General features: G+C 44.4%; 1 long non-coding RNA gene across 1 annotated transcript; it reads left to right on the top strand.

The window, feature by feature from the left end:
• Nucleotides 1-8519: 8519 nt before the first annotated feature.
• On the top strand, nt 8520-20874 carry LOC115149976 (uncharacterized). The gene is made up of 2 exons (XR_003867020.1): nt 8520-8675; nt 20705-20874. It is a non-coding gene; the product is annotated as an uncharacterized LOC115149976 (long non-coding RNA).
• The last annotated feature ends 307 nt before the right edge of the window (nt 20875-21181 follow it).

Below are 21181 nucleotides of genomic sequence, written 5' to 3'. Positions count from 1 at the left end.
TTGAAGCCTTGAATTATAAGAGAGGATAGATGATAAGCTTGTTTTTGTGTATGTGTGTTTGTCTGATTTTGGATGGCTTTTCAGTGTGTGTATGTGCCTGTGTATGTATGTTTGTGTGTGTGTGTGCGCTCAAGTCTGTGTGTCGACCTGTAAGTCTTTCCTCAACGTTCCCCCACCTTGAACCTTTGTGTGTGTGTCTGTCAGAGACTGTGTGTGTGATGCAGCGGGTAGACTTACACATGCTTCAAATAACAGGTGCCATCAGCCAGAGAGGCACCATGATCTATCAGCCAGAGTTGAATAATGATCTATCAGCCAGAGAGGCTCCGTGATCTATCAGCCAGAGTTGAATAATGATCTTTCAGCCAGAGAGGCTCCATGATCTACCAGCCAGAGTGGAATAATGATTTATCAGCCAGAGAGGCTCCATGATCTATCAGCCAGAGAGGCGTCATGATCTATTCGCCAGAGTGGCACCATGATCTATCAGCCAGAGATGCTCCATGATCTATCAGCCAGAGAGGCTCCGTGATCTATCAGCCAGAGAGGCACCATGATCTATCAGCCAGAGAGGCTCCATGATCTATCAGCCAGACAGGCTCCATGATCTATCAGCCAGAGTGGAATAATGATCTACCAGCCAGAGAAGCTCCATGATCTATCAGCCAGAGAGGCACCATGATCTATCAGCCAGAGAGGCACCATGATCAATCAGCCAGAGAGGTTCCATGATCTATCAGCCAGAGAGGCACCATGATCTATCAGCCAGAGAGGCACCATGATCAATCAGCCAGAGAGGCTCCATGATCTACCAGCCAGAGAAGCTCCATGATCTATCAGCCAGAGAGGCACCATGATCTATCAGCCAGAGAGGCACCATGATCAATCAGCCAGAGAGGCTCCATGATCTATCAGTGAGAGAGGAACCACGATCTATCAGCCAGAGAGGCTCCATGATCTATCAGACAGAGAGGAGTTATGATCTGTCAGCCAGAGAGGCTCTATGATCTATCAGCCAGAGAGGCACCATGATCTATCAGCCAGAGAGGCTCCATGATCTATCAGCCAGAGAGGCTCCATGATCTATCAGCCAGACAGGCTCCATGATCTATCAGACAGAGAGGCTCCATGATCTATCAGCCAGAGAGGCACCATGATCTATCAGCCAGAGAGGCTCCGTGATCTATCAGCCAGACAGGCTCCATGATCTATCAGACAGAGAGGCTCCATGATCTATCAGCCAGAGTGGAATAATGATCTACCAGCCAGAGAGGCTCCATGATCTATCAGCCAGAGAGGCACCATGATCTATCAGCCAGAGAGGCACCATGATCAATCAGCCAGAGAGGCTCCATGATCTATCAGCCAGAGAGGCACCATGATCAATCAGCCAGAGATGCTCCATGATCCATCAGCCAGAGAGGCTCCATGATCCATCAGTGAGAGACGAACCACGATCTATCAGCCAGAGAAGCACCACAATCTATCAGCCAGAGAGGCATCATGTACTATCAGCCAGAGAGGCGTCATGATCTATCCACCAGAGAGGCACCTTGATCTATCAGCCAGAGAGGCACCACGATCTATCAGCCAGAGAGGCACCACAATCTATCAGCCAGAGAGGCACCACGATCTATCAGCCAGAGAGGCTCCATGATCTATCAGCCAGAAAGGCACCACAATCTATCAGCCAGACAGGCTCCATGATCTATCAGACAGAGAGGCTCCATGATCTATCAGCCAGAGTGGAATAATGATCTACCAGCCAGAGAGGCTCCATGATCTATCAGCCAGAAAGGCAGCATGATCTATCAGCCAGAGAGGCTCCATGATCTATCAGCCAGAGAGGCACCATAATCAATCAGCCAGAGAGGCTCCATGATCTATCAGCCAGAGAGGCTCCATGATCTATCAGCCAGAGAGGCACCATGATCTATCAGCCAGAGATGCGTCATGATCTATCAGCCAGAGAGGCATCATGTACTATCAGCCAGAGATGCGTCATGATCTATCCGCCAGAGGCACCATGGTCTATCAGCCAGAGAGGCACCACAATCTATCAGCCAGAGAGGCACCACAATCTATCAGCCAGAGAGGCACCACAATCTATCAGCCAGAGAGGCTTTATGATCTATCCGCCAGAGAGGCGTCATGATCTTTCAGCCAGAGTAGCACCATGATCTGTCAGCCAGAGAGGCTCCATGATCTTCACACATGGATGCATTCGAGTTACATGACCTACTTAACATGTTACGCTCTACTGGCTCCCTGTGTTGCCATAATAGAGGAGAGCGGTGCATTACAGGTGCAGCTGCAGAACCCGGCACGTACAAACAACGACGTCACCAGGGGATGTGTGTATGCCTGTGCCCTGGCACAACCTGTTCCCTTCTCCCATACCTGCTGCACCATCAGTCCCCACAGGACTAGTGAAAGAGAAAGGGTAATGTTATCCATTATAAACTGGGTGGTTCGAGTCCTGAATGCTGATTGGCTGACTGAAGTGATATATCGGGCCATGTACCATGGGTATGACAAAACATGTCATTTTACTGCTCTAGTTATGTTGGTAACCAGTTTATAATAGCTTGGGGGTTCTTGGTATATGGCCAAGAACCCCCAAGCAATTATCCTGCCTGAGTACAGCCCTAGCCAAGGTATATTGGCCATATACCACACCCCCTTGTGCCTTATTGCTTAATTGTAGCATTGAAACATTTCCAATAGCCTTGTAACTTAGAATGCTAAGCATACAAATGATCTCTCCTTTTCTTGTGTCCATATGTCTCAACAACAAAAAATGACACGAGCGTAGCCACATGTTATAAGTCAATGGTTATGTTGGTTTGGTGAGTTTTGTTTGTGTCCTGCAACTTGATCCTCAGCATTCTTACCTGCTTACCCTTTTCGGGTGATGCTCATCTTTGGATGTGAGGCAGGGGATTGCTGTTGACTGTTAATTCTTTAAGAGAACTGAGCTGTGGTCACAAGATAGGCAAGTTATAATTCAATTGAAGTGAGCATTTGTGCAGCTATGTGTCACTAAACCCTGTGTACTCTTTCTCTCTATTTCTTTCTTTCTTTTTGTTTGTCACTTTCTCTCTCTCTCTCTCTCTCTCTCTCTCTCTCTCTCTCTTTCTTTCTCTCTCTCTCTCTCTCTCTCTCTCTCTCTCTCCTCTCTCTCTTCTCTCCTCTCCCTCTCTCTTCTCTCTCTCTCTCCCCCTTCTCTCTTTCTCATCTTCTCTCTCATCTTCTCTCTCTCCCCCTCTCTCTCTCTCTCTCTCCTCTCTCTCTCTCTCTCTCTCTCTCTCTCTCTCTCTCTCTCATCTCTCCTCTCTCTCTCCTCTTTCTCTTCTCTCTCCTCATCTCTCTCTCTCTTTCTCTCTCTGTGTTGGTATAGAGAGGGAGTAAACCTTGACTGCTTTGACAAGCTCCTGACAGTGTCTAATTAGTGTGTGTCCATGCGTGTGTGTGTATGCCTACATCCATCTGTGTGTGTGTGTGTATTGGGGGGTCTGTGCTGAGTCTGACAGGGGGTCCCTGTGAGTGTCTCCCTAGGTGGCAGTGACTACATCTGGACAGAGGAGGACTCCTAGACGGCGGGCTCTCACACACCATACACTCACTCACACACCATACACACACACACCATACACACACACACCATACACTCACTCACACATCATACACTCACACACCATACACTCACTCACACACCATAGACTCACACACCATACACTCACTCACACACCATACACTCACACACCATACACTCACTCACACACCATACACTCACACACCATACACTCACTCACACACCATACACTCACTCACACACCATACACTCACTCACACACCATACACTCACACACCATACACTCACTCACACACCATACACTCACACACCATACACACACACACACCATACACACACACACACACACACCATGCACTCACACACCATACACACACACACCCTGTATTCACTCACGCAGGGGAGAGAGAGAGATAGCAGGAAGAGACAGAATAGGGTAGAGGTTAGCACGCTACTCTTCTCCCTTGTGACTCAGAGTGAGAGGAAAGGAAACGCCTCACTACACTTCCTTAGCAATGCTACACAGAGACACAACAACAAGGTGCTACAGCCAATAGGTAAGCACTCCATTCTCCTTTCAAAGTAGCACCAAATGAGCATCGGCCATGACTATTATGATTATCCCAGATAGCACCAATGCTAAATTCCCCACAGTATTTTTCTCTAAATGAGCATCCGCCCCAACTGCTATTCCCTCATTTAATTTTAGCACCGATGCTAACTCCCCTCTTTATTTGGTATCTAGGAACAGTGGATGCTGTGTGTGTTCTCCTACCGCCTGTCTTCCTCTGCCCTCGGCCTCACACACTCCAACCCCCAGTCAGTCAGGACTGAGCAGACGGCCGCACAGATTGGCTGTCTAATTAAATGAACCACTGATTTGGCTTTGTAACAACTGCAGCTCTTCCGATCCCCCCCCACCCCCCCCCCCCCCCTCGAGAGCAACCTGGATCATCACCATTCTGACAAAATTTATATTTTAAGGTTGGGCGTCAAAAGAGAGGGGGAAAAAAATGGATTGATGCCGGAGCTGCGTCAACAGTTAGCTCTCGGCGTTGTGGAGTCGTCCTAATGGGTCCCGTCATATTTTGACGGATGAGAATGTGTGTAAACACACAGCGTGGCATATCTATTAGGTTGTGTTTTTTGGTGTGTGTGTGTGTGTGTGTGTGTGTGTGTGTGTGTGTGTGTGTGTGTGTGTGTGTGTGTGTGTGTGTGTGTGTGTGTGTGTGTGTGTATGCGTATTAGTGAGTGTGTGGCCTCAAACCTGTGTGTCACAAACGAGACATCTGGGTACAGTTGTTTACTGAGGGACTTACGTGAAAAGTCTACTATATTGTGAAATATTCATTTTTCACTATCTCCCAGAAGGAAATACTGTCACTGTAATTCACTCTTGGCATTTCTGCTGGAGAAAATCATTTGGCCCCCCAACCCACCTTTAAACATGTTAACTGTAAGAGCTGAGGAACCAGTGACCTTACTTCTGTTGTTTACCTTAGAGGGGGAGAGTGGTGTTCCTGCCTGGAGAAACAGAGGAGAATGTCCTGCAGTGTCACCCTGTGTCCCTCTACCCCCACAGTGGCATGACAGCCACGCTACTGCATGGGGTGGCACGTGAGAGAGTTGCCTGTGGCAGCCGTGTCCCCTCACTCCCGGCTGTGGTGTGTATACAAGGCTGAGGGGGGGGGGGGGGGGGGGGGCGATAATGCCAGCTCACTAGCCCCGCCGAGCGTTCCGTTTTCCACCCTCCTTTCCCCTCTCCTCACAGCGGGGGCCCTCTTTACATATTCAAACTAATCCTCCCTGAATATATAGAGAGACATCCAGGAACCCCAAAGGGCATCCCCAGCCCTCGGAAGAACACTTGTGCAGATTTTATTAGTGCTTTATGTAATTCTGACAGAAATATTCAGTAAGTGTATGCGACGGGGGGGGGGTGCAAACTGTGTGCAAACTGGCCTGCAGATTTAAGGTGACAGCTTCTCTGAGACAAATAACATTGAGGCAATCCTGCCTGAGCAAAAATAAAATATCTCTGACTGCACAACTCAAGTGGATAGAGTAGAATGCATTGTGCACATGGTTCCATTCTAAAGCCCTCTGTGTAGAAGTCTCATATGAATTTGTCTTTTATATCTATACCATATTACATTTCTTATTTTTACAGGAGAGAACAAAAATTCACCAAGCATTAGGACGGAATAATGTAGGTTACTGTAGGTTACATTTATCATGTAGTCATTCCTAAAGGTTGTTAATGGGCAATAATTGACGACACGCAAATCACTTGTTCCTAGATCACAATATGTCTATAATATAACATTTTACTATATATTGCTTTTTCATCTTACATCTTATTGCCCATTAACCCTTAGGAATGACTACATGCTAAATGTGACCTAGTATCAAAAGTATTCAGTCCTGATGCTTAGGGAATGAAACGCCTGCAATGACAGTATTTGACTTCTTTGAACGCTGAAAAACCGTCAGTTTCTTATCTGTCGCTGCCGGATAAGGGATTTGAATGACTACTCAGGGAGAATTCCTTTGTTTATTTAAGCAATATTGACAGATGGTTAATTTTCACCTGAAGAGGTCGGTTTAATTCTGTCAGTGTCCTGGAAAGCCATGCCCTCGAGGACCAGCCCAAGCCTTAGACTAACATGACCACTGCCCCAGGCTCCTTATCTTTGCATGTTAACCCCAATTTATACTCAAAATTAATATAAACGAACACCTAAGAGAAAAGCAAGCCCTCCGAGAGGTGCCCTGAGCTATAGACACTTTCCATGTTAATACAGCAGCTTAGTGTGTATATTTGTATTGTTATGGGGGGGGGGGGGGGGGGGGGGGGTAGAGTGCCATGAATAAGCAAAGAACTGCTTCTATTGAACATACTGAATATTCATTTGCCTTAACCGTGTGGTTCCTGCACCTGTATCCTTCTGGTTTTGGTGTTAATGTACCCATCACTCTTCAGTCATGGCCCATCATGCATTGCAATTAAGGAATTTGTTCGAACCATGTCTATCTGTAATATTAACTGGAAGGCATTCTACTATTGTACCTTCCATATTAACCATGGCATGCTGGGAAATGGCACTAAATGTAGCACAGCAAGAATAGTTGGCATACTTTGTCAAAAGGATTTAAAAGGTGGTGAAGTGTTTTTTTTTTCATTCTTTTTTTTAAACAGTCATTATATATAAACAGATGTTTGCCAGCTGCCAACCCACAATGCAGTGCTCTCAACAACATGAGATTCCTGTAGGACCCTCATAACAAAACAACTTCAGAGATAGGCCTATAACAGCTCTGTCTGAAGGAAACAAGATGGCTGACGAAATTCATGTGGGCAAAGTCATTCTGTTCCATACTAAAACCACAGTAGGTTTATGTCTCACTGTTTATTTTTCCTCCCAGGCTAACATTTAAGTGTCTATGGCCTGCAAAAAAAGAGAAAAGATTGTAGAAACCAGCTGTGCGGTTGTACCATGCTGGCTAGGCTTCTGTAAAAGTCAAATTAAAGATGCACAACTAAAGCTCTAACAGCTTGAATATTACCTCTCCGCAAATTATTTATGGCTTGGGAAAATGCTGATAAGCATCTAAACCACGTTCTAAATAAAAACATTCATTGTTTTTCTTTCACTTTTGAATAATTTTTCACTTGTGCACTTTAACCATTGTTGACATGAGTGTTCCTCACTCACAATCAATTTAATGAACTTAAAATAGCAAGGTATAACTGTGCTGTTCTTGAGATATAACTAGGAGGGGTGATTCCCATATAATTACAATTTGCCACAAGTCCATGTGATGAGCAAAGAGAAGCAGAAAGATAGAGATGCCATTTCAATATTGGGCCTTCTCATTGGTGTAATTTGCCATCAGACCCCCATTACCCAGAACCCTTTTTCTTGGCTCAGCACTCCTCGTCCACAAATGACTCCTCGCTCGCCAATATTGACCTAACTCCAAATTCAGAATATGAAGAAGTTAACCTTTAAAAAACACCTTGCAGAAGCATTAATTGACAAACCTCCCCCTCGTATTTTATAAGTACTCGATGACTGCATGTTTGATTGCCGCGGAGAACGCATCATAGACTATGAGGTCATCGTAAGCTTTCAGAAATATGAGTATGATTTATCTTCTCTTTGCTGTTCGGTGCCGGGGTAGGATACGTCCTTGGTCTTTGTATGTTGCATGAAGAGATTAATGCTTTCCCTGCCAGCCGTTTCGGCTTTGTGAGAAGACCATTTCCAAAGTGTTTAATTATCCAAATGGATTATCACTAGTTTGATGAGATTTGTGGCATATGAAGTTTAAGTCACACCCTGATCAGTTTCACCTGTCGTCATTATTATCTCCACCCCCTCCAGGTGCAGCTTGTTTTCCCCAGTGTATTTATCCCTGTGTTTCTTGTCTCTCTGTGCCAGTTTGTCTTTTATGTTTCCAAGTCAACCAGCGTTTTTCCCGTTCTCCTGCTTTTTGCATTCTCCTTTTTCCTAGTCCTCCCGGTTTTGACCCTTGCCTGTTTCTGGACTTTGTTCCCGCCTGCCTGACCTTTGTTCCCGCCTTCTGTCTGCCTTCCACTCTGTACCTCCTGGACTCTGATCTGGTTTTGACCTTTTTGCCTGTCCACGACCATTCTCTTGCCTACCCCTTTGGATTAATAAACATTGTAAGACTCCAACCATCTGCTTCCTGTGTCTGCATTTGCCTTGATAGTTTACTTGATACTGTGTTTACTCTTTCTGCACAATCTTTTTTGCAGTTCCCATGCTTAAATATTTTATAACTGCAAAATACTGCAAAAACATTATAAAAATTGTAGTGAACTTGTCTACACCAACATGTAGTTGTTGAAATAACTTCAACACTTGCATTTCTGACAGTTTGTTTCTTGCCTGCAGTTTGTCCCTGAAGGTGATTGGCAACATGAATGGGGCAGAGCCTCCTCTCAACACAAGGCCTCGCCCAGGTCACAGGTTACCAGAGGAGAACCAGGAAGACGAAGCCACAAGCTCTACCCTCTAACTCAGGGAGAGGAAGAGGAGGAAGCCTCTTTGGTGTGAGTCTAACACTCTTCATCTGTGCACAACTAAAAAGACAATTATCACCTGAACTGGCCACACCAACTGAAGGGACAGGGATTATAGACATACATGGACAGTGACTGATACATGTGTGGGATGTGTTTATGAATACACTCAAGCATACTTGCAGAACAGTTGAAATTCTGCCTGACGATTCACAAACTGAGGATACAGACAGGATGCTTGTCCCTTTTGTTATGCATAGTTTAGTAACATGGTCACATCATAGTAACATGGTTCCATTGGGCGGTGTGATTCACATGATCACCCGTACAGCACAGCCAGAATCAGGAGGCCTAAACAGGCTGCCTATGCAGATAGAGCTATTCATTATCCAATAAAGAAAGATACTTAATGATTCTGTGGGGCAAATGAATGAGGGTCATCAGGTCTTCATTGCTGCCCTAAAAAAATGAACATTGACGATTCTTAAAGTTACTAATCAGGGCCCAAGTGATAAAATATCAGTATTGGCCCCACATTAAGCTGGATGATATTCAGCCCCTGGTTGATTTGTCTGGTGGCCAGTGCTTGACGTGCTGAAGTTGGCCACAAATCAGCCAGTAATGGCCGTCTACTCATACACAATGATTCATTAAAGGTTGTGAGCTTATGTATCGGTGGCGCGTGGAGTGTGAGATGAAATCGGTTGGCATGTGACTGGGCTGTAAAGGTTTTATAGATTACCTATCATACTAAACCACACAGGCCCCAATATCAGATCTTAATAACGTGTCATTTTCATTTATGATAATTCCTCTTTATGGTCGACTATTATCACACCCTCAACGTGTTGGTGAACCGGCCGGGGCCTTTTGGGACAGTGAACCGGCCGGGTCCTTTTGGGACAGTGAACCGGCCGGGTCCTTTTGGGACAGTGAACCGGCCGGGTCCTTTTGGGACAGTGAACCGGCCGGGTCCTTTTGGGACAGTGAACCGGCCGGGGCCTTTTGGGACAGTGAACCGGCCGGGGCCTTTTGGGACAGTGATCCGGCCGGGGCCTTTTGGGACAGTGAACCGGCCGGGGCTTTTTGGGACAGAGAAACCGGCCTGGGTGCTCATTATACATTATATTATCATTATATGGGGCGGCAGGGTAGCCTAGTGGTTAGAGCGTTGGGCTAGTAACCGAAAAGTTGCAAGTTCAAATCCCCTAGCTGACAAGGTACAAATCTGTCGTTCTGCCCCTGAACAAGGCAGTTAACCCACTGTTCCTAGGCAGTCATTGAAAATAAGAATTTGTTCTTAACTGACTTGCCTAGTTAAATAAAGATAAAGTACCTTTTTTTGGCCTTGAAGTTGCTCCAAACCTCTATAAACCATCATAGCCATGGCATGAGGCCGCTGTACGCACCATGCAGTAGACAGATAGACAGACAAGCAGCCAGCTAGTGTTATCTCTTCTGTGATCCACCCCAGAAGCTGTTAGACCACTGCCTTAGCTTATCAAACCTCTCTTCTCAGAAAGAAAGATATCTGGGCCAGGTTAACGGTACATAGAGAATCATTTGCAGTGTTCGGTTAAAACAGTGTGAACAGCTAGACAAGTCTGTATGAATGAAGGTGTTGTGTTTGGAGTGCACCACTCCAAACTGTATGGTGTTGACAGAAAGATGGATACCCCCACACTGTTTTCTTGTGCAATGTTTTGACCCTGAGGTCTTCATCAGTCTTTGCTGTATAGTGTTCTAGTCTACAGTACAGCAGGCTACAGAAGAGGCTAGAGTTAATGTACAATCTAATCCTCGCTGTGTGATCCGTCCACTGTCCTCCTATAGCCTCTCTGTTTCCTCGTTTCCTACCCCTGACATTACCCAGAAGCCTGTGGAGCTAATTTGCTCCAATTAGAGATCACTCCATTAAGAGTGACAGCGTCACACCCACCAATTCAATCAACTCCTCTAATAAACGCTGAGCAGAGCTCCCCGTCACTATCTGTCACTCAGGGACCATGAAGACCCATTCTCACAAACACACATGCACACATGAACGCACACACTTGAGCACACCGGCACACAGGTGGGAGGGGGGTGGGGGGTTGCAGTGTTGTATGTAAAATACGATCAGTGTTGTATGTTAAAGTATTGCTTCCATTCCTCTCCTCTCCCCAACCTGGGCTTGAACCAAAGACACCCTACACACATTGACAACAAATCAAATCAAATCAAATTTATTTATATAGCCCTTCGTATATCAGCTGAAATCTCAAAGTGCTGTACAGAAACCCAGCCTAAAACCCCAAACAGCAAGCAATGCATGTGAAAGAGGCACGGTGGCTAGGAAAAACTCCCTAGGAAAAACTCCCTAGAAAGGCCAAAAACCTAGGAAGAAACCTAGAGAGGAACCAGGCTATGAGGGGTGGCCAGTCCTCTTCTGGCTGTGCCGGGTGGATATTATAACAGAACATGGTCAAGATGTTAAAATGTTCATAAATGACCAGCATGGTCAAATAATAATAATCATTGTAGTTGTCGAGGGTGCAACAAGCACGTCCGGTGAACAGGTCAGGGTTCCGTAGCCGCAGGCAGAACAGTTGAAACTGGAGCAGCAGCATGGCCAGGTGAACTGGGGACAGCAAGGAGTCATCATGCCAGGTAGTCCCAAGGCATGGTCCTAGGGCTCAGGTCCTCCGAGAGAAAGAAAGAACGAGAGAATTAGAGAGAGCATATTTAAATTCACACAGGACACCGGATAAGACAAGAGAATACTCCAGATGAAACAGACTGACCCTAGCCCCCCGGCACATCAACAGTCACCTACGAAGCATCTTTACCTATCGCTCTACAAAAGCAACAGCTTTTTATCTGTCTGGTCTGGCTTGGTCCCCATCTGTCTGGTCTGGCTTGGTCCCTTTCTGTCTGGTCTGGCTTGGTCCCTATCGGTCTGGTCTGGCTTGGTTCCTATCTGTCTGATCTGACTTGGTCCCCATCTGTCTGGTCTGGCTTGGTCCCTATCTGTCTGGTCTGGCTTGGTTCCTTTCTGTCTGGTCTGGCTTGGTCCCTATCGGTCTGGTCTGGCTTGGTTCCTATCGGTCTGGTTTGGCTTGGTCCCTATCTGTCTGGTCTGGCTTGGTCCCCATCTGTCTGGTCTGGCTTGGTCCCCTTCTGTCTGGTCTGGCTTGGTCCCCATCTGTCTGGTCTGGCTTGGTTCCTTTCTGTCTGGTTTGGCTTGGTCGCTATCTGTCTGGTCTGGCTTGGTCCCCATCTGTCTGGTCTGGCTTGGTCCCTATCTGTCTGGTCTGGCTTGGTCCCTATCTGTCTGGTCTGGCTGGGCCCTATCTGTCTGGTCTGGCTTGGTTCCCATCTGTCTGGTCTGGCTTGGATCCTTTCTGTCTGGTCTGGCTTGGTCCCCATCTGTCTGGTCTGGTTTGGTCCCTATCTGTCTGGTCTGCCTTGGTCCCGTTCTGTCTGGTCTGGCTTGGTCCCCATCTGTCTGGTCTGGCTTGGTTCCTATCGGTCTGGTCTGGCTTGGTCCACATCTGTCTGGTCTGGCTTTGTCCCCATCTGTCTGGTCTGGCTTGGTCCCTATCGGTCTGGTCTGGCTTGGTTCCTATCTGTCTGGTCTGGCTTGGTCCCTATCTGTCTGGTCTGGCTTGGTCCCTATCTGTCTGGTCTGGCTTGGTCCCTATCTGTCTGGTCTGGCTTGGTCCCTATCTGTCTGGTCTGGCTTGGTCCCTATCTGTCTGGTCTGGCTTGGTTCCCATCTGTCTGGTCTGCCTTGGTCCCGTTCTGTCTGGTCTGGCTTGGTCCCCATCTGTCTGGTCTGGCTTGGTTCCTATCGGTCTGGTCTGGCTTGGTCCACATCTGTCTGGTCTGGCTTTGTCCCCATCTGTCTGGTCTGGCTTGGTCCCTATCGGTCTGGTCTGGCTTAGTTCCTATCTGTCTGGTCTGGCTTGGTTCCTTTCTGTCCGGCCTGGCTTCGTCCCTATCGGTCTGGTCTGGCTTGGTCCCTATCGGTCTGGTCTGGCTTGGTTCCTATCTGTCTGGTCTGGCTTGGTCCCTATCTGTCTGGTCTGGCTTGGTTCCTATCTGTCTGGTCTGGCTTGGTTCCTATCTGTCTGGTATGGCTTGGTTCCTATCTGTCTGGTCTGGCTTGGTTCCTATCTGTCTGGTCTGGCTTGGTCCCTATCTGTCTGGTCTGGCTTGGTTCCTATCTGTCTGGTCTGGCTTGGTCCCTATCGGTCTGGTCTGGCTTGGTCCCTATCGGTCTGGTCTGGCTTTGTTCCTATTTGTCTGACAGTCATTTTGGGTCTCAGAGATACCTAAGTGGTAAAGGTGTATATTGATTTTTACTGTGAATTTAAACAACATATCTGGACGGCATGTCAATTCAGATGAAATGATATATTTATTTGATGAGTATCTAAAGAAGTGTTTCTGGTATCATATCAATATTTTATTCATTTTATTGTTCTGTAATGCTGGACAGCACTTAATAGAGTGCATACTGTACCATTGGTTTGAATATTATGAATTGCAATTGTACTGTTCGTGAACATTAAACCATGCACATCCATACATCAAATAATGATATTGTATTTGTCTATCTATATGTTTTAGTTCATACATAGTATTTTCTATGTACTCTTTTCTCTCCCATCAGGTCTGTTTTTCTCTTCTCTTCCATTTGTCAACGGTTGTTAGTTCGGGATGCTGAGCAGTATCCACAAATACGCAATTCATCAACAAAGTCGTATGCCCTGTGCAATATTCCTCACCAGAGGACAAAGGTATTCCGACGGTTCAAATATTTGATTGCTAATGACAAACACTATTTCACCACAATTTACATTTCAAATCGATCCCTAGGAGCAATTATGTTTTGAGGGGGGGGGGGGGGAAGAGAAAAAGATACCCTCAGGTCTGTGCTGCTTCACATTTGCTGATTTAAGTTAAAAGAAAGCCTTTCTGCAGAGCTATCACAAAGGAACTGTAACTTTCTGAAGTAGGCTCGTACATCTGCATATTCCTAAAACCTGGGGATGTTGCTCGTGAAGGGTGGAGGGGGGAGAAGAAAAAACATAAAAAGAAATAACACTTTGTCTAATTCTATATTTATGTACCCCTCAGCTTGTGTTATTCGCATAAAACAGTTTGTGTTCAGAAGTGCTGCGGTGATCGTTACTGCGCGCGGTAGACAGGGCGACTCTGCAGGCTGTGTTGCTGGGCTGCCGTGCGCTCCAATCATTTGAAAGTGGTCCAACTAAATAAAAGGAATTCAAATGTATACTTGACTGTCAAAGAGGTGTTTCAGATGAGTTCTTGCTCGGTCTCTCTCTCTCTCTCTCTCTCTCTCTCTGTTAAACAAAAAACTCCTTTTGATGAAAAACTTTGCATTTAATCATATATGCCTATTCGAGTGTTTTATGGATATTTAACCAACTTCATCTGCACCATTCAGTTTCATTTGATGTTAAATATAATTGTAACGCAGGAAGTAGAAAGGATCTGTCTTTGTTGTGGCGAGCCCTTAGATCAAAGAGAACCGGTGGCTTCCAGCAGACATCTTACAAGGCATATTCAATTCATATAAATATGTACATGGGTATCTCAGCCCACTGTGAAGATACTGTAAGAATCGTAAACATTATGTGAAAAAAACTGAATTATAACAGGAGACCTGTGTTTCTCCTTACACGTACTATGACATTCTAGCACCATGTTAATTTGTCCATTTACTTCAAATTCACAATAGTATTAAATGCTGAGGTCCGAGGAGTAACTGAGGTCATTAGAGCAGTTTATTCATATAAGTCTCATATAAAATTTTACATTTATATACAGCTAGGTCATTCTTAAATCCACTAACACAAATGCATATCCAGTGGAGGCTGGTGAGGGGAGGACGGCTCAAAATAATGGCTGGAACGGCGCACATGGAATGGAATCAAACACATAGAAACCATGTGTTTTATACCGTTCCACTAACTCCGCTCCAGGTATTACCACGAACCCGTCCTCCCCAATTAAGGTGCCACCAACCTCCTGTGCTTTTGGCACCAGAGGTTATTTTCTGTTGAATAAAATGGCCAACTCAAAAGGTTAGTTCACAATCTCACTGGGTCATTAAAGACAGAGCATTTCTACTGTGGAAATGTACAGTTAGGCCCTCTCTAAGATCTGCCTTAACACAAAAGCATATCATACACCATTCTGGGGATTACAGTTCCTCACCACATGACTACTGTTATACAGACCATTCTGGGGATTACAGTTCCTCACCACATGACTACTGTTATACAGACCATTCTGGGGATTACAGTTCCTCACCACATGACTACTGTTATACAGACCATTCTGGTTGATTATGGTTCCACACTATATGAAAACTATTATGCAGACCATTCGAGTGATTACGATTCCTCACCATATGAAAACTATTATGCAGACCACTTTCATGTCATGTGCTGTTGCCCACTTAGCATTATTTTATTTAAAACAGAAATATGATGCTGATGTCTGTCACATAGTGTAACAACAGAATATAGAGCATAGAAAAAGAGTGAGCAGAATGTGCTGTCGATCCCTGCAAGCTCTTTGCAATCATACACTCTACTCCACTTGCACTGACCCTTGATACAACTCTCTGGTGCTTTAGTAAGCCATGCAAAATACAGGATGCAACGAGGTCAACATCATGCCATATTTCTGAAGAGTACCAAACATCTGGATGAATCATGTGTTTTTTTTCTAAATGTGGCAGAGGCAGATGTCCTGCTCCCAGGAAAATCATTTGCAAAAGAGTGAGAAAAAAAAATATGAATATGCAAATCGTGGAACCTTGTAATGACTAGGAAATGTTCTCTCTATCTTTCATTATGCAGAGGTCATTGCTTAATGCAGACAGCTGGGATCGACCAGCTCTCTCTCCTTTTCTCCCCATGTCCCCCCTGTCATCTCACAGCAACTTGAACAAAACTGCAGCCTGGCACGAAACACACGGCCAGGGATAGGCTTGCCCCACACACACAGCTCCCCCCCCCCCCCCCCCCCCCCCCCCCCCCACACACACAATTGCATGCCACACGTGAGAGGAGAGGGGGGGTTCACGTGACTCAACATACTTGGCTGGTAGGAGATGCATCTCTCCTGTCTTTCTGTGTGTGAATTCTAGGATGTGTGCACATAAACCACACCCCAGCCCTTTTTGTTTGTCTTCCTTTTGATCAACTTTCCTCCATCCCTGCTCCTCTCTCTCACTCTACTGAGGAAGCTGTTGAGCTCTCTGGCTAGTGTACTAACATCTGTACTGAAGGCTAGCTGGCAGCCACCCTGCATTACTCAGACTAGCGTTAATCATTATGTATAACATCGTCTCCTCTACAGATAATCCCATGGTTTGAATGCTAAAAATGTAATGAACTTCACGGTTCATCGTATCTGACATTTGCTTAATTAATGGGTGCATTTGAAATACATAGGCCCCGGTCATTGATTTATATGCATGATTTGCACATACAGCTGTTAGTTCCTGTAGGAAAGTCATCACTCAAAATGGACACGTTTCTACTGATACTGCAGGGTAATGAGAGACTGTTCACCGCAGTAGCAGCCTGTGGGGAGGAGAAACAACCCAATTTGGTATAATCTTTTCTTCTTGGGAAACAGCTAGATAACACCAGTATCTTTATTATCACGTTATTCAACTGGACGGTGGAGTTATAATGAATCCGGTGTATCCCAGCCACAGGTTTTTACGGAAAGCATTTTCTTTCCCCTTTTTCTCGACAATGATGTTAAATGACCGACTTGTAAGGAGGCTGTATTTTCATTAGATGGTGCAGTGGAATGTCGAAACTTGGACCGAATGCCCATTAGTCGAGCAATTGAAAACACTCACGCTAGCTAATGCTACCTCCGCGGTTTGGCTGTCACCCCGTATTTATCAGCCCCCGCTCTGCAAAGGCAGCTTACATTTTTCACCTGCCAGGCCTGAGTTAACGAGAGACAAGGATCAAGAAAGAAAGGGAAGAAGCTGGCATGAATAAAAGTGACACCACAGCTTGACGTGATATACAATACTAGTCATGATGATGTCCCCCTCACACATTCTCCATTACTGTGCCTTCAGAAAGTATTCACACCCCTTGACTGTTTCCACATTTTGTTGCGTTACAGCTTGAATTTAAATGGCTTACAGTGAGAATTTGTGTCACTGGCCTACGCACAATGCCCCAAAATGTCAGTGTAATTATATTTTCCCCAATTTTTCCAAATTAATAAAAAATAAAAAGTTGAAGTGTCTTGAGCCAGTAATTATTCAACCCCTTTGTTATGGCCTAAATAGTTTCAGGAGTAAAAATGTGCTTAACATGTCACATAATACGTTGCATGGACTCACTCTGTGTGCAATACTAGCATTTAAAATAATTGTTTAATGACTACCTCATCTCTGTACCCCACACATACAATTAGCTGTAAGGTCCCTTAGTCGAGCAGAGAATTTCAAACACAGATTCAACCACAAAGACCAAGGAGATTTTCCAATGCCTCGCAAAGAAGGGCACCTATTGTTAGAAAAATTTGCAAAAATGTATAATAATATGTTTGAACTTTTTCATTATGGGGTATTGTGTGTAGATGGGTGAGTATTTAAAAAAATATTTAATCCATTTTGAATTCAGGCTGTAACACAACAAAATGTGGAATAATTCTTGGGATATGACTACTGTCTAAAGGCTCTGTAGAGATAGCAATATATTACTGTAATGCTTGGTCCAGTGGTGTAAGGCCATCATTATCAGTAGATGTTGTGGCAAGGTTTTTCGGGCCGCTGGCCTCTAAGCATTATTTGGAGTTGGGACGGAGAAAACCTTGGTAGAGCTCGGATCAGTCTCTCACCTGGGGAATGACTGCAGCATATTCTTATCACCAACCTATTGATTTTTCCATGCACAAGCCCCTTATGTGCAAGAGGTGTTTTTATGTGCACGGCGCAAAGGGGAACGCTGCCTGCAGCACGCACACACACACACACACACGCGCACACACACACAAATTAATTTCTGTAGACACCCATAGGCATATACACCCAAAATGCACACATCAGCATATTTAGTGGCTTTCCCATATACATACATACATACATACATACATACATACACACACACACACACACACACACACACACACACATACATACAGTTGAAGTCGGAAGTTAACATACACCTTAGCCAAATACATTTAAACTCAGTTTTTCACAATTCCTGACATTTAATCCACTTTATTGTAAGAATGTCAAAGGTCAGAATAATAGTAGAGAGAATGATTTATTTCAGCTTTTATTTCTTTCATCACATTCCATGTTGCACCCTCGACAACCACTGTGATTATTATTATTTGACCCTGCTGGTCATCTATGAACATTTGAACATCTTGGCCCGGCACAGCCAGAAGAGGACTGGCCACCCCTCATAGCCTAGTTCCTCTCTAGGTTTCATCCTAGGTTCTGGCCTTTCTAGAGAGTTTTTCCTTGCCACCGTGCTTCTACACCTGCATTGCTTGCTTGTTTGGGGTTTTATGCTGGGTTTCTGTACAGCACTTTGTGAAATCAGCTGATGTAAGAAGGGCTTTATAAATACATTTGACTTGAAATAAAATTTGAAATTGCCTTTAAATTGTTTAATTTGGGTCAAACGTTTCGGATAGCCTTCCACAAACTTCGCACAGTAAGTTGGGTGAATTTTGGCCCATTCCTCCTGACAGAGCTGGTGTAACGGGGTTTTACTGTGGATATAGATACTTTTGTACCTGTTTTCTCCAGCACTTTCACAGGGTCCTTTGCTGTTGTTCTGGGATTGATTTGCACTTTTCGCACCAAAGTACGCTCATCTCTAGGAGACAGAACGTGTCTCCTTCCTGAGCGGTATGACGGCTGCGTGGTCACATGGTGTTTATACTTGCGTATTATTGTTTGTACAGGCGTTTGGAAATTGCTCCCAAGGATGAACCAGACTTGTGGAGGTCTTGGCTGCTTTCTTTAGATTTTCCCATGATGTCAAGCAAAGAGGCACTGAGTTTGAAGGTAGGCCTTGAAGTACATCCACAGGTATACCTCCAATTGACTCAAATTATGTCAATTAGCCTATCAGAAGCTTCTAAAGCCATGACATCATTTTCTGGAATTTTCCAAGCTGTTTAAAGGCACAGTCAACTTAGTGTATGTAAACTTCTGACCCACTGGAATTGTGATACAGTGAATTATAAGTGAAATATTCTGTCTGTGAACAATTGTTGGAAAAATTACTTGTGTCATGCACAAAGTAGATGTCCTAACCGACTTGCCAAAACTATAGTTTGTTAACAAGAAATTTGTGGAGTGGTTGAAAAACTAGTTTTAATGACTCCAACCTAAATGTATGTAAACCTTCGACTTCAACTGTACACACACGTTCTCTCCTTAGACCTTCCTAGCTAACCTTGTTAAAGCAGTGGGGCCAACTGTTTCGCTCTCTTTATTACATACACTAATCATTAAGGACTGAGGTTCTACCCTAATCAATAAGGACTGAGGTTCTACCCTAATAAATGAGGACTGAGGTTCTACCCTAATCAATAAGGACTGAGGTGCTACCCTAATAAATAGGGACTGAGGTGGTACACTAATCAATAAGGACTGAGGTTCTACCCTAATCAATAAGGACTGAGGTTCTACCCTAATCAATAAGGACTGAGGTTCTACTCTAATCAATAAGGACTGAGGTTCTACCCTAATCAATAGGGACTGAGGTGCTACCCTAATAAATTAGGGACTAAGGCTGCTACCCTAATAAATAGGGACTGAGGTGCTACCCTAATCAATAGGGACTGGGGTGGTACACTAATAAATAGGGACTGAGGTGGTACACTAATCAATAAGGACTGAGGTGCTACCCAAACCAATAGGAACTGAGGTGATCCGGGGCCCCTCCCCGGTCCCTGCACCGTACCTCCATGCATCATCATGGGGGCCACATTAAGACCAGTGGATATGATTGCTTTGGTCCATGTCACTTTGATTCAGAACTGGGACTGTTTTATTGTCATCCATAACCAGCATAGACAGGAGAGGGTGATATGGATTTAAATAATGTATTAGTTCTGCAGCGCAACGTCCACAATGCCTTGCAACATATGAAATGTAATAACTTATCATTGCGTCTGTGTGTTCCATGGAGATGCCTGTCTGGAATTGAGTGTATTTGAATGCAAATCTTGCTGTGTAACTTTTGATGTAGTCAGATGTTGAATGGTAGGCATGCTATCATGTATTGATAAGAAGAGAGGTAATATAATCATAGATGTAAGCCTTTGTTATCAAAACACTGGAAAACACATTCAGTTCAGCTTGATTCAGCTGTGGCACTGGCGCGGGGAAACAAAAGGAAAAAATAAACGATTGAGCTGTAATTTGTCAAAAACCAATAATTATTCTCACATCAGAGGGACCCAATCAATATCACATTACTTTGAGTAGAGTATATACAAGACTCATCAAATTGATTATTTTTGATGCTACAATGACAGTTTCATTTGCTCGCCAACAAAAACATTGACAACAACCGCTGTTTAATTACCTGACCTGCGTGGCACGAAGGGAAAAAAACACAACAAACAAGATAAATGGATACTTGACTAAAAATAACGCCTTGGACGTAAAGAGAAATGAGGAATGATATGTCATATTTGTACTTACATTTCATAAATATATTTCCAAAGGCCTGGAAAAAGAGAATTCATCATTAAGTTTGTGTGGGCCATAACGTTACGTTAGGGATTATTCCATTTCCTAATGCATTGTGCATGTCACTACGGCTTGTGACGCATACCTTCACGACCCCTTGAGAGGGTATGTGTGGGGAGTACATAACTGGGTGGAAAAATATGAATACCAGAGTTTGGGGCCTCAAATCATGAAAGTAGTTAAGACATAAAACTACTCTTAATCCTAACCATGCCACAACATTTCTTAAACAAAGACTGTCTCCCTAAATATGACTGTTGTTAACCACTACTTTTCCTTCTAGGACTTTTCCGTTTGCGAAGGACGGCTCCTGGTTCCTAATGGCTGATAGTCTTCAACACAGAGTCATCTGGAGAGACGAGGCACAGGGCCTCCTTAGATGATTAAAAAGTAATTTTCAGAACTGTCCTCCTAGGATTTTTTTTTTTTATATTAAATTGCTCCAATCAATCCTGCTCGTGGTGCAGTTTGTACTGCTGTTCGCATGGTGTGTAGATATTTGTCATTGTTTTCCTTTGGCGCTTTTCCCAACTGCCCTGATCAACAATTAATGGTTGAGATTTCTTCTCTGTTACCTATGGCGGATTAGGCAGATGCAGGTTTGCAAAAACTAGGGAATGGAACTGAACAGAAAAAAAGGTCTCAATGTTGAATATTCTCTAGGTGCTGTATATGTCACAAATAATATTAACACGTCTCTATTGACTTATTGTTGTGTGTTTTCTTGTTTTTCAAAGATTGTAAAATAATTACTAATAGT

This window comes from Salmo trutta, chromosome 2 (genome assembly GCF_901001165.1).
Source record: "Salmo trutta chromosome 2, fSalTru1.1, whole genome shotgun sequence".
Taxonomy (NCBI): domain Eukaryota; kingdom Metazoa; phylum Chordata; class Actinopteri; order Salmoniformes; family Salmonidae; genus Salmo; species Salmo trutta.
The sequence above is the reverse complement of the archived record's forward strand: the minus strand, read 5'-3'. Positions and strand labels throughout refer to the sequence as shown.